The sequence below is a fragment of the Stenella coeruleoalba genome, assembly GCF_951394435.1.
Source record: "Stenella coeruleoalba genome assembly, chromosome: 17".
In the NCBI taxonomy this organism is placed as follows: Eukaryota; Metazoa; Chordata; class Mammalia; order Artiodactyla; family Delphinidae; genus Stenella; species Stenella coeruleoalba.
The window spans coordinates 6,164,394-6,177,119 of record NC_137163.1 but is presented as its reverse complement, the minus strand read 5'-3'; the positions used below and the strand labels follow the sequence as shown (position 1 = coordinate 6,177,119).

The 12,726-nt window shown below is 43.8% G+C and overlaps 1 protein-coding gene across 11 annotated transcripts in view; it reads left to right on the top strand.

Annotated features, from left to right (window-relative positions):
* Window positions 1–12,726, top strand: part of KHDRBS3 (KH RNA binding domain containing, signal transduction associated 3) — a 623,624-nt gene that overhangs the window by 344,526 nt on the left and 266,372 nt on the right. For 9 of the 11 annotated variants that reach the window (XM_079901866.1, XM_079901864.1, XM_079901860.1 and 6 more), the window contains one exon: window positions 4,469–4,624. The gene's annotated coding sequence lies outside the window, so the exon portion shown is untranslated. Of the gene's footprint in view, window positions 1–645; window positions 968–1,942; window positions 2,631–4,468; window positions 4,625–12,726 lie in introns of those variants that run through there. The other 2 variants (XM_079901870.1, XM_079901859.1) reach the window with 2 other exon arrangements.

Below are 12,726 nucleotides of genomic sequence, written 5' to 3'. Positions count from 1 at the left end.
GGGCAGGGTGCTCAGACACCGGTCAGCGTCGCGGTGGGTGGTCCCCACGAAGGTGGTCTCCCTGGGTCGTGGTCTGCGGACCCGGCCCTCCCCCTTCCCCCCCCCCCCCCCCCCCCCGTTTGTGCAGCCAGGGGAGCCTGAGGGCTGGCTGGGTCCTGGGCGCCCGGCTCCCTCCGTGATGGCAGCTGGGCAGGGTCTGCGGAGCTGGCCCCGAGGGCGCCACCAGTTGAGATCTGCCTCTTCAGCGGGGCCTGGGCACTGGCGGGAGCACGCAGACCTGGTGCTGGACGAGCGCTCCCAGGCAGGTTGACGGGCCGTGTGGGGACCCCCCACCCTTAGCCAGGGCCTGGACCCCGGAGGGCAAGAGCCGGTCCTTGGAACGTTAAACAAGTAAAATGAGGGGTAACGATGTCGCTTTGCTTACAGGATTTGTTAAGGGTTAAAAGCCGCCAGGAGGCATGGAGACTGAGCTTAAAGCCTCCCCTTCCCTTTCTTGTATAATTCTCAAGCCTGTGACCTTTAAGAGTATTACACCTTTAGATAAAAAGTTGCAGAACAGAGAATAACACTGTTTTGATGGAGGTTTACAGGAACATCGTGACCTGAACTTGACCTGACCAGTTGCAAAAACAAAGGATCTGACACCAAGAAGTTTGCAACAACTAATCAGCTCTTCCCTCACCTTTCCTATAGAAGGGCTTTGCTGAAAGCCTTCAGGGAGTTTGGGGTTTTTAAGGCATGAGCCACCGGTCTCCTCGCAAGGCCCCTGCAATAAACCTTTCTCTGCTCCAGACTCCGAGGTTTTGGTATTGTTTGGCCTCACTGTGCGTTGAGCATACGGACTTGTGTTTTGTAAGAGTATCGCTCCCCTGGCCAGGTAGCCTGCTTAAACATTCTGCCACTGACTGCATATCTGGATCAGCTTTTTAAATTGGCGCCTTCCTCTAATTTGGATCCTGGAAGCTGGGTAAGTTCTATAATGAACCCATATCCAGTGGCTCCTCCCCATTACCACTTTTTTTTTTAAAATTAATTTATTTATTTTTGGCTGCGTTGGGTCTTTGTTGCTGAGTGAGGGCTTTTCTCTGGTTGCAGGGAGCGGGGGCTACTCTGTTGCGGTGCGCGGGCTTCTCATTCCAGTGGCTTCTCTTGTTGCAGAGCTCGGACTCTAGGCGTGCAGGCTTCAGTAGTTGTGGCATGTGGGCTCAGTAGTTGTGGCATGTGGGCTCAGTAGTTGTGGCTTGCGGGCTCAGTAGTTGTGGCTTGCGGGCTCTACAGTGCAGGCTCAGTAGTTGTGGTGCACAGTCTTAGTTGCTCCGTGGCATGTGGGATCTTCCCAGACTAGGGCTCGAACCCGTGTCCCCTGCATTGGCAGGCGGATTCTTAACCACTGCGCCGCCACTAGGGAAGTCCCCCATTTATTTACCCCATGTGTTTGGTACCTTTTGCCCTCTCTTCTCTCCTTAGACTGTGAGCTCTCTCGAAGGAAACTTGTGCTTTAATCTCTGAATTTCCCAAAGCCACTGTTTGAACTTCCTACTGATTTTTACATAGCCCATGCTCACACAGTATATGCTGGCTACATTTTACGAAGCAGAACATCCAGAAGGTGAAAGCCACTATCATAAGATAACAATCATTGTCCCCCAAATGGTATATAGTAAGCCACCCCCAAACTCAAAGCCATACAACCACAACCACTTACTTGCTCATGGGTCTGCAGGTCAAAGGAGAATTGGTTGATCTTGGCTGTGCTGGGTTGGGTGGTGCTGCTTTGGGCTGTAAGTCAGCTGGGCTTGGCTTCTTGCTGCAAGTCTCAGCTCAGGTCTGCACCGCCTGGCTTTATTCCAGGACCCAGACTGAGGGGCAGTGCTTACCCTGGACGTGTTCTTCTCAGATAACAGTAGAAGCACAAGAGGGCAAATAGAATCCTGCAGTGCCTTTCAAGCCTTTCCTTGCTTATGAATGCTACTATCTAATTGGCTGAAGTAGGTCACATGACTGAGCTCAAAGTCAAGGGATGCAGAAGTATTTCCTCTGCTTCCAGCGAGCGGGAAGAACTTCAAAGTCACTCAGAAGGTGGCGTGGACAAACTGATAAAAGTTGGGTCCAGTAATTCTACTATATAGGGTATTAAGTTATCAGAACTAAGAACCAAGTGTTGCTGGGAATACTGGACTTTCTGGGAATTTCTGAGTATTGTTCTTTCACTTCTAGAACTGGGAAACACTTGAGAAATGAGTTTTAAAGTGGAAGTCTGCATGAGAGTGACATGACCCAATGCATGGGTTTTAGAGATTCGACCCTACTTTCTTCTTCTGTGGACACTTCCACTGGTTTTTCCTTTGAGCTCTTTTTCCTCAGACATAAAGTAGAGATACTAAAACCTACCCAGGTTGTTGTGAAAATTAACATTAATTAACATATAAGAACTTACTTGGCATTACAATGTGCTCAGTGTTTGTTTCCCTCTCTGTCCTGCTGGAATGAGGGTGGGGGGAGGTGAAGGGTGCTTTGATTTTCCAGCAAGCTTCTGAGGCCTGAACTCAGTCAGGGAAGGACTCAGCTTTCCTGACTGGAAAAGAGATGACAGAGAATCTTCACCATATTCATCCACTTGTTGCTTTAAGGTAGATGAGTGATCAACTGTTGCCTATTTTGGGTTCTAAAACGCCAAGTTATTGCCATAGAAACATAATTATAATGAGTAATTAAATGAAAATGTTTTCCAAAATCTTTTATAATTGAAGTTCTAAATTTCTGCCTTTTCAGTCAGTTCATATAAGCATAACCCCAAAACTGTAGCACACATCTTACTCTCTTCCAAATCAAATCAATGAGTTATTTGTGGTAATTTATTTTTAAAAATGAAATAAATTCTCTCTGACCTTATTCTGAATGTGCAACTTCCACCCTTTCCATTAAGAAATGGCATCTAGCCTGCTGAAACAATCTGGATTTTAACCTTGTTTTGCTTTGGCATCCCAGGAAAGGTCTGTGAGCAGGTCAGTAGCTGTTGACAAGGATCTTTCATCAACTTTAGAATATATCTGGGCTCGCTTTGCTGGAGAATTCCATAGAAGACTCCTTTACGATTTGCAAGAGACCTGTTGGCTGTCCTCTCACACTCTGCAGCCAGTCCCCCACCAAGCCAAAGTACCTCCTACGCCCAAAATACATTTCAAATCCATCTGTGCAACCTGACTATTAGTGACATGGGCTACAACTGTATCCTCTCAAATGCCACCCTGTGTCTACTCTTATCTACCATCCCAATTCATTTTCACAAAGCAACCACAGCGGTCTTTTGAAAACCTAGAATCACATCACTTCTCCCTCTGGAAGAAGTGATAAAGGCTGTCTCTTGAAAAGCTTCCTATGGCTTCTTATTGTAATTACAATGAAAGCCCACATTTGTTAAGAGGCCATCAAGGGTCCACTTGGGACTGTTCGATCCTGCCCTGACCTACATCTCGGTTTCTTCCTTAGGTAGGTGAGCCTACCACAGTGAGCTTTCTTCCAGCTCCTTAATATTCTAACTTCCTCCTTCTCAAGATCTTTGCATAGGTTGTTCCCTCTGCCTGGAATACCCTTTCCTTTACCCTCCACATGTCCAGTTTCTTCTCATCTTTCATCTCAGCTTAAATGTCAACTCCACAAAATTGACATTCCCAGCAGATCCCCTTATTTAATATTCTCTGCTACCATCCCATTTACTTCTTTCATAGTACTTACCCCAATTTGTTATTATAAATGCATTTGTGTTCTGACTTGTTTAACATCTGACTCATCCATTGGATGTAAGCCACATAATAATAGGAGTAATATCTGTGTTTTGTTCAGTATAGTATAACAGGGCATTGTCCTGTGCGTAACCCTGTAAGATGCTCAATAATTGCTTCTAAAGTAGATAAATGATTGAATGAATGAATGAATGAATAAAGAAGGCTAAGTCATCAATAATTACCAAGAAACCTAAAATATCTCTGAAGCCCCATCAGATAGCCATCACTGGAACATTGCCCAGGGAAACTACACAGTGTCTTTTGGAGGAAAAAGCACCAGCTTGGGGGTAATAAATCAGGGATACTGGTCCAATTTCCCATGGGACTGTCTGCAAATTTTAGGGCCTTTCTGAACCACAGCTTGCTTGTGGTTAAAATGAAGGTTTACAACCAAACTAGGAATGCTTAACCAGGAGAGGGCCATGGTCTACTATGGACATACATTTTATGTTATTTTATAGTAGTGAGCTTCCATCAAATTTTAAAATATTCTTGACTCCAAAAGGGTTAAGAAACACTGGATTAGATTAATTCTAAAGTCCCATATGCCTCTGACAATCTGTGTTTCTACAAAAGGAACATCAGTGTACTGGTCAATATTGGATATGGCTCCATGTAACAGAGTTCCCACATAACAGCATCTCAAACAAGATTGAGGTCTACTTTGTCTCTCTTTCCTTTAGGTCTGGAGGTGAGTGTTCCACGATCCGTAAGGATTCCGAGCTACCGGAGACTCCAGTTCTTGTCTTGTTGCTCCACCATCCCTCGGGCATGGCCCTTGTCTGAATGAATATTTGACCACACATGGGTGGATGGATATTCCAGCCAGGAGGACTGAGGTAGGGGAATGTCGCCTGTTTTTAAAGACAGAAGTGAAAATGTCATGTAGCATGGGTCCTAACTTCCTATTGGCTGCATTTGGCTGGAAGAGAGTCTAAGAGATACAGATTTCACTCTGGGTGGTCATGTGCTCAGCTAAAAATCAGAGGTTCTACATAAGTCTTAAGTAAAGAGATGTGTCTGATGCCGGCTATCACAAGAGACAGACTATGCAAAGGGCGATTAGGTTTGCAGACTGCCTGGCGTAAGTACCCAGAAAATTTACATCTCATAGAATTTCAGGTTGCAGGAGACTTAAGAGTTTTATAATCAAGCCCTTTTTGTCTGCATATTTTCCATTGAATTTAATTTATGTACACATGGAATGAATGTTTACTGGGTACCTACATCTACTGCGTCATGCAGGCACTGTGTCAAGCTCTACATATAGAGTCCCTGCCCTCAGGGAGTGAATAGTCTACAGTAGAGGCAGACAGCAGACCTTCCTACTGTGGCCTCAGGATCAGTTCTCACAGGAGACAGTGGGAGCAGAAAGAAGAGGCCTCCTCAACCTTCTTGGGAACCTGTGGTTCAAGAAGGGCCTTCTGTAGGAGGGCCTCACACTGAGTTTTGAAGGATGATCGACAGGTGCAGTGCCTGACATGGGGAAAGCAAAGGAGGTACTCACATCACCTCCAAGGGATGACTAGGAAGGAAGGAGGGAGGGAGGAAGGGCCAAAGGGGAAAGAGGGACAGGATGGGAAGACAGGGTTTATTGCACGGAGGAAAACAATCACTAGAAGATTTCAGATTGTTGATCTGGTAACAATTAAAAACTCATCTTAGGCTTAAAAATATACACTCGATATAGTATTTTTGTTATTAAAAATGGTGTTAGTGTTCTGTGGAATAGGCAGGCTGTATTTCTCTTTTCTTTCTGTCCATCTCCCCTCCAGATGGTGAGCACCAGAGGGCAGAGTTCCTGTCCGTTTATCTCTGTAGACACCGACTCTAGCAGAGTGTCTGACACAGTAGCAGGTCCAGCAGGTGCTTGGCAAATGAGTGAATGAGCAGATGTTAGGCTGATGAAGAGGCGCAGGCCTTCTACACAGAGGAAACAGCATCCGGAATGATGGGAAGGCTGTAGAGAGCAAAGAGCAGCAAGGGGTTCATCTCTGTTGGAGGCCAGTGTGCATAATGGGTGGAAGGAATGAGGGCAGTTGGGTGAAAAAAATCACTTTTTAAAACTGTTTCCTCAGGCTCCCCACCACTAGCTGCACACTGATAGTAGCCCAAGCCTTTCTTCTGTGGTGCCTGTCACCGTCTGTAACCATACACTGGAGTAGTAGCAGGTTGTGGAGAGTCCAGGCCACTTCCTGGGCACAGATCCTGGCCTTGCCACTTCCTAGCTGTGTGACCTTGGGCAAGACATTTAAACTGTCTATGAGGCAGTTTTCTTACCTGGAAAATGGAAATAAAAATGCCTATCTCATAGGCTTGTTGGAAGGTTTAAGTGAAAAAAATACAGTTAAAGTGATTAAAGTAGTTCCTTGATCATTAGTGCTTAATAAATGTTAGTTATTGTTAATAGGTGATGATGATGATGATAGATGATAGAGAGATAGATAGATAGATTAATAGATAGATAGATTGGGACAGGTACCTGTGTGGTTGGTTGATTATGGTATGTCTAACCCTACTACATTATAAGTAAGGGGCAGGACCACCTCTTACCTTTATGGAGGCAGCCCAGCAAAATGTCCGGGATGAGGGAGGTGCTCAGTAAATACAGATGAAAGGATGAAAGTGACAATGCAGCTGGAGAGGTAGGTGGGAGACAGATCATCTGGGACCTTGGAAACTGTGCTAAGAAGCTTGGATTTTTCTCTCAGGGCTAGTCTAGGCTCCTGAAGGGAAATAAAATGGTCTTATTCTCAACATCATGGAGGCTGGACTGGAGGGGAGCAGGCTGGGAGGTCCCCAGTCACACCGATTGAACGAATAATCCAGGCACTAGCCGATGAGAGGCTGGATTGAGGAAGGGGCAGCACAGAGGAAAAGAAAAAAAACAGTTTTCCCTCTTGGGACTTTATCCAGGTTACTTAACATCTCTCAACCTTAATTTCCTTATGGGGAAAGCAGAGCTCACAACTCAATTCTGACAGGGTTTCTGTGGGAGTATATAAAATATATGAAGAGTGACACACATATTCTCGGTCTGATAGATAATCAACACGTATTACGCCCCTTCTCTGCCCCTCCGGATCAGCAACACACTCTCCCCAGTACCACCTCCCCTCCCCGCAACCAAACACACACACACAGATGTCAGTGGCCGACATTTAGGGACATATAGCTTACTCTTCTAATCGTACGCTCTTAAAAATGGAAGGACCCGTCAAGGTCAATTAGTCCTACTCAAAGACTTTTAGGAATAGAAAAGGTCCTAGATCACAACTACTTCGTACACTTACAGACACGGAGAATCAGAAAAGTAAGGTGATTTACCCAGCACACAGCTTGCAGGCTTTAGAGCTGGTCCAATTTATACCTCACTGTTTTTTCTAGGTTCAGTATTCCAAAAGCTAGCCCAGTGTGCCATGGGATATGATCACCAACATCCAGGAATTTTTATTAACCATATTCACAAATAGCGAGCCCAAGGTAAAGCAGAGACTCTGCAGCAGTAGTACCTACGATGTGTTACACACAAATTGTGTGCTGGGCACTTGGCCACTTTCTTTATTTACATTAATTTGTTTCATTCTCATTATTATTCCCAATTTACAGATTAATAAATCAAGTTTCAGAGAAGTAAAATAATTGCTTGTATGTGACATAATTAGAGTCAAATATATTAAAACATTTACAAGCTTCATTAAGTAGTTATTACTGGAAACATTTGTTGTGTGGCAGATACTCTCCTAGGTCCTGGATTGGTCTGACTCCAAACCCAGCTCTGTCTTATTGCAAAGTCCTTGCTCTTCATCACTGCTCACCCACACAAAGCCTAGGTGAAAACAGCATGGATTGAATTCCCAGGCCAATTTCTCTTTATCATTCTGGTTCTTCCATATTCAGATTTTTTTCATTATTTTCAACTATATTTTATTATGATTTATTTTTATTTCCTGTCCTACAGCATGTCGAATTTCAAGTCCATTTCATCCAATAGACGCTTAATCGAGTCATAACTATGCAAAAGCAATATGCAAGAATAGAGGGTAGGAAAATGTAAAGATTAATGAAACAGGACCCTTGCCCAAAAAGAGGCGACAGTATAATTCTAGATTGTAGGAGGATTAAATAGAGGTGCTAGACTGGGAATATAAAGGGAAGAGAAAATTTTGACATTTAACAAAGGCCCGTATTGTGCTGGATGCTGTTTCTTGGGGCTTTCCATACATTATACATATAGCCCTCATAAGAGCGATTTCTGGTGGAGAACAAAAGAGAGTCAGGGGTTCAGAATGAGTAACTAACTTACCTAAGTTTGCATGGCTAGTGCTGGTGAGTAGCAGAGTGACAATCCCCTACAGTTCATCTGACCCCAAAACATGGACCCTATTCACTACATCACACCATCACCAGAAAGCAACCAGATGGGGACAGAAGAGGGAACCATAATTCTGACTGAGAAGTTCTTCACTTTAACCCTTAATTATTCTTAACCCTTAATTCTTAACTTTCTTAACACTTAACTATTCTTTCACTCCCATGTTTGAAACCTGGACACACAAGGTTGAAATGGGAAGGAAACTTAAAATTCAGCTGGTTCTAGGAAGACAAATAGATATTTATCTCATGGTCAGTGGAAAAGGCAACTCCAACCAACAACTAACGAGTCTTCTAATTTATGAGGTGAGAAGTCCAGAGCCAGAGAAGTGATTGTCTTTGTGTGCAGTGGAAGATGATGACATGAATCCCAGGCATGTTGATTTGCTTCTCATCCCCACCAGTGTGAGCTGCTGGTCTGAGAATAACCTTGATTTAGTTCAGGTGGCTGGAAAGGTGATAGGATAGGAGAGGTTCAAGTATGGAATAAGCCTGGGAGAAAATAGTGGAGATGGAGCTGCACCTCAGAACCAGATGCGGGATTCAGAATGGAGACATATCCAGTGGCTAGAAGGCTGGCTGTAAGAAGAAATTCCCAGTTCTTGGGACAAAGAGGGAGGGTCCGAGGCCATGAAAACAGGCAAGTCAGACAAAACCAAGAGAAGAAGTAGGACTCAAAATGAGTAATGAAACCTGGATACATGAAGGAGCTCAGTCCCAGAGCCAAGAGGGAAATGAACATTAAGGGGACACCATGCTGGCTATTTTGGGACACATTACCTCGTTTAATCCTCACAACTGCATTATGGGGTGGGTAGTCTAACCCCTTATTTATAATGAGGACTAGGGCTCAGAGAGGTAAATTACTTGTCACATAGCTAGAACTTAAGGGCTGGAGAGATTTTTTGTTGTTGTCACAAGTGGGGATTTCTACTGGCATCTAGTAGACAGAAGCTGGGGATGCTGCTAAACATCGTACAACACACAGGACAGGCCCCCGCAAACAGAGAATTATCCAGTCCCAAAGGCAAACCACGGTCAAGTGGTTGAGAAGCTTTATTCTGCATTGCCAACCTCGGAAATGACAGAGAATACAAAGCAAGTTCTTTGTATTTGAAATTATACATCATTCACCCTTCACACATTTATTGAGTGCCTACTAAGTTCCAGGAACGGTTTTATTTCTTCTCCCCAGCTTTGTTATGGTATCACTGACAAATAAAAATTGTACATATTTAAAATATACTATGTGGTTTTGATGTAGGTATACATTGTGAAATAATTACCACATGAAGTCCATTAACATATCCATCACCTCACATAAGTACCATTTTGTGTGTTTGTGGTAAGAACACTTAAGATCTGCTCTCAAATTTCAAGTATATGATACAGTATTATTAACTGTAGTCACACATTGAATGTTAGATCTCCAGAACTTATTCATCCTGCATAACTGAAACTTTGTACCCTTTGGCCAACATCTCCCATTTTGCTCACCTGCCCCTGGCCCCTGAAAGTCACCATTTTACTCTCTGCTTTTATGAGTTCTACTTTTGGAGATTACACATGTAAGAGAGGTCATGAAGGACTTGTCTTTCTGGGTCTGGCTTATTTCACTTAGCATAATGTTATCTGGTTTCATCCCTGTTGTTGCAAATGACAGGATTTCCTTCTTGTTTTAAGGTTGAATCTTTTATTATATTTTATGTGTGTATGAACATATATAGCTATTTTCTTTTTTTATATAAATTTATTTATTTATGGCCGCGTTGGGTCTTCGTTGCTGCACGCGGGCTTTCTCTGGTTGTGGCGAGTGGGGGCTACTCTTCGTTGTGGTGCGTGGGCTCCTCATTGCGGTGGCTTCTCTTGTTGCGGAGCACGGGCTCTAGGCGCGCAGGCTTCAGTAGTTGTGGCTCCCAGGCTCTAGGCGCACAGACTTCAGTAGTTGTGGCTCACGGGCTTAGTTGCTCCGCAGCATGTGGGATCTTCCCGGACCAGGGCTCGAACCTGTGTCCCCTGCACTGGCAAGCGGATTCTGAACCACTGCGCCACCAGGGAAGTCCCTACAGCTATTTTCAAAAAGACAAAAGATAAGTCTTGGGGAGGATGTGGAGAAGAGGGAACCCTTGTGCTCTGTTGGTGGGAATGTAAATTGGTACAGTTATTATCCAAAGGAAATGAAATCCAGGCACTGTTTCAGACTCTGTAGGTACAGAATTGAATAAAGCAGTTAAAATCCTACCATGTTGAAACTTACATTCTAATGAAATACAGACAATCAACACATCAGCCAGCAAGTAGACAGTATGGAAAGCCATAGGCCCGAAGGAGTTTATCTAATGGGAGAGTGTACGTGGAGGAGAGGGACAAGGACAGAGTCCTAGGCCCTTGACTTTAAAGATTAGAAAAAGGAACAGGAGAGTGTGGGTTTCCTAGAAATCCAGTGAAAATGTTTCAAAAAGGAGGAAGTCATGTTTGAGATTCTGGCCTCACCTCCCCCTCCAGTGAGAAGGGTCACTAGGCTTCCAAGAATCTCAGTTTAGTATTGTTCAGAGGCTCAGTGTCCCCCCTCCCCCGCCAAAATGGGTCCTCTGAACGTTATCATAAGAATAAAATCAGTGAATGAATATGGAGTCTCTTTGTAATTGCCTTATGGATGAAACCGATCGCTATCATGCCCTCCAGAAAACCTGTGTGTCCAGATTTGGTTTCATATTTTTTTTTTTTGAAACCATAACAAAGCAAGACTACGGATGGGAACAGAAGGGAGATCTTTTCTGATACAGCACATCTCATAAAGTGCATCAGAAACAACCTGGTAAAAGACTGTGTCGGGGGGGGGGGGCGTGGATTTTATTCAAGTTTACTAAGGATGCTTTGGCCAAATATTTTTTTGGCAATTTATTTTTAACAAATTTACTGAGTGACTTGTTTCCCTGTCATTGGAGAAGAGTCAGTACCGTCTGTAACAGTGCTGCGTTGTCACACAGGGGGTTCTTGTGGGTGTTTTTACAAAGGATATTTGGGGCTTTTGCAACAGGGAAAATAGAGAAATGAATGCTGGGTAGGCTGCCAAAAATATCCATTGAGGTAATGACTCATCTTTTAAATCTAGAAGGGAGGAACCTTAAACAGCAATCCTCTGCTCTTAAAAATAGCAAATGTCTATGTCGCACTTAACACATGCCAGGCACTGTACCAAGCACTTTACATATATTGATGCATTTAATCTTTACAACAAACTTATGAGGTACTGTGGAGCTCCCCATTTTACAGATGAGAAAATGGAGGTTGAGCAACTTCTAGAGGTCACCTTGCTACTAAGAAGCAGAGCTGGTGTGAACATGGAGACTGTATTTGTAACCACTATTCTGGGTCCCTTCTCATTGTAGAGATGAGCTAACAGGTGCAGAGAGGGGAACAGGCTTAGCCAAGCTGGATCACTGGTTAGTGATGGAGCAAAGGCAAGCTTTCAGTATCTCTGTCTCAGCTGTCAAAACGATCAAATGGGCAACTTTTTAAAATAAAGATTTTAGGCATTTTTAGGAAATAATTTAGAGACATCTGTGCATAATGGGAAAGGAGAGGAATGGACCGAGGGTCAGACACTACCTCACAGCTGCTGGAAGCTGCAAAATCCTCCACCCCAACAAGACTCAGTTGATGTTCCTCTGCCTTTCCCATTCCTTACCCCTGGGCTGCCAGCTTCTGCCGGTTAAACCGTGTGGACTGGCTGTCTCCTGGAGACATGGCTTTGCTGGTTTCCAAAGGCTAAACTCCCATGAGAAACAAAAGTCTCTGCCCCTAACCATTCTGTGCGTTAAGATTCCCTGAGTACAGCTTCTCAAGCAATCCTGGGGAAATCATCCCCTGAAGCAGACAGCCAGATAAGTGTGTTTCCCTCTGGAATCCACACAGGCTACAAAAGAATTAACGAGGAGAATTAAGGGTTGTCAGAGCTTGGGGAAGTCAAGCTATTTTCTACCCAGGAGCAATCTGTTAAGATCATAGAAATCTGGACAAATTACTGGGAAGCACATCACAGGGAACAATTTTGGGCCAGTGAGCAATACAGAATGATTGTCTGGCTAAAGCTTGTTCATTCCTATTACCTCCAATCCTATTTTTGGCAGGTCTCTATAGAAGCATCTAGTCAATAACATCTCTCAACAGGGTCCTACATTGGGTCTGCCTGGGGAGTTAATACTCTTTTCTTTCTCTGATTCCCCACTTCTCCCACTCTACCCAGAAAAACACTGAAATGAACTCTGCCATCAGCAAGGCATTTCATTTCTGACTGACTCTGGTTCATAATCAACAAAGAAGGATATGAATATCTATGCTAAGGTTAATGGGAAAATATAGACAAGAGTGGAATCGCTTCTGTCTTTGACCTTTAAGCATGTTTTTCTGATTGATCTCGGAACCTACATTTTTCACTCAGCAAAGAGAGGAATTTTTAAAAAATACATTTGTTGTGTTTACCAGCTGAGCAAAGAACAGCAGTGAACTCCCTGCCTAATTAAAAAAAAGTTTATTGTTGGACATTTACCAAAAAATACATGTG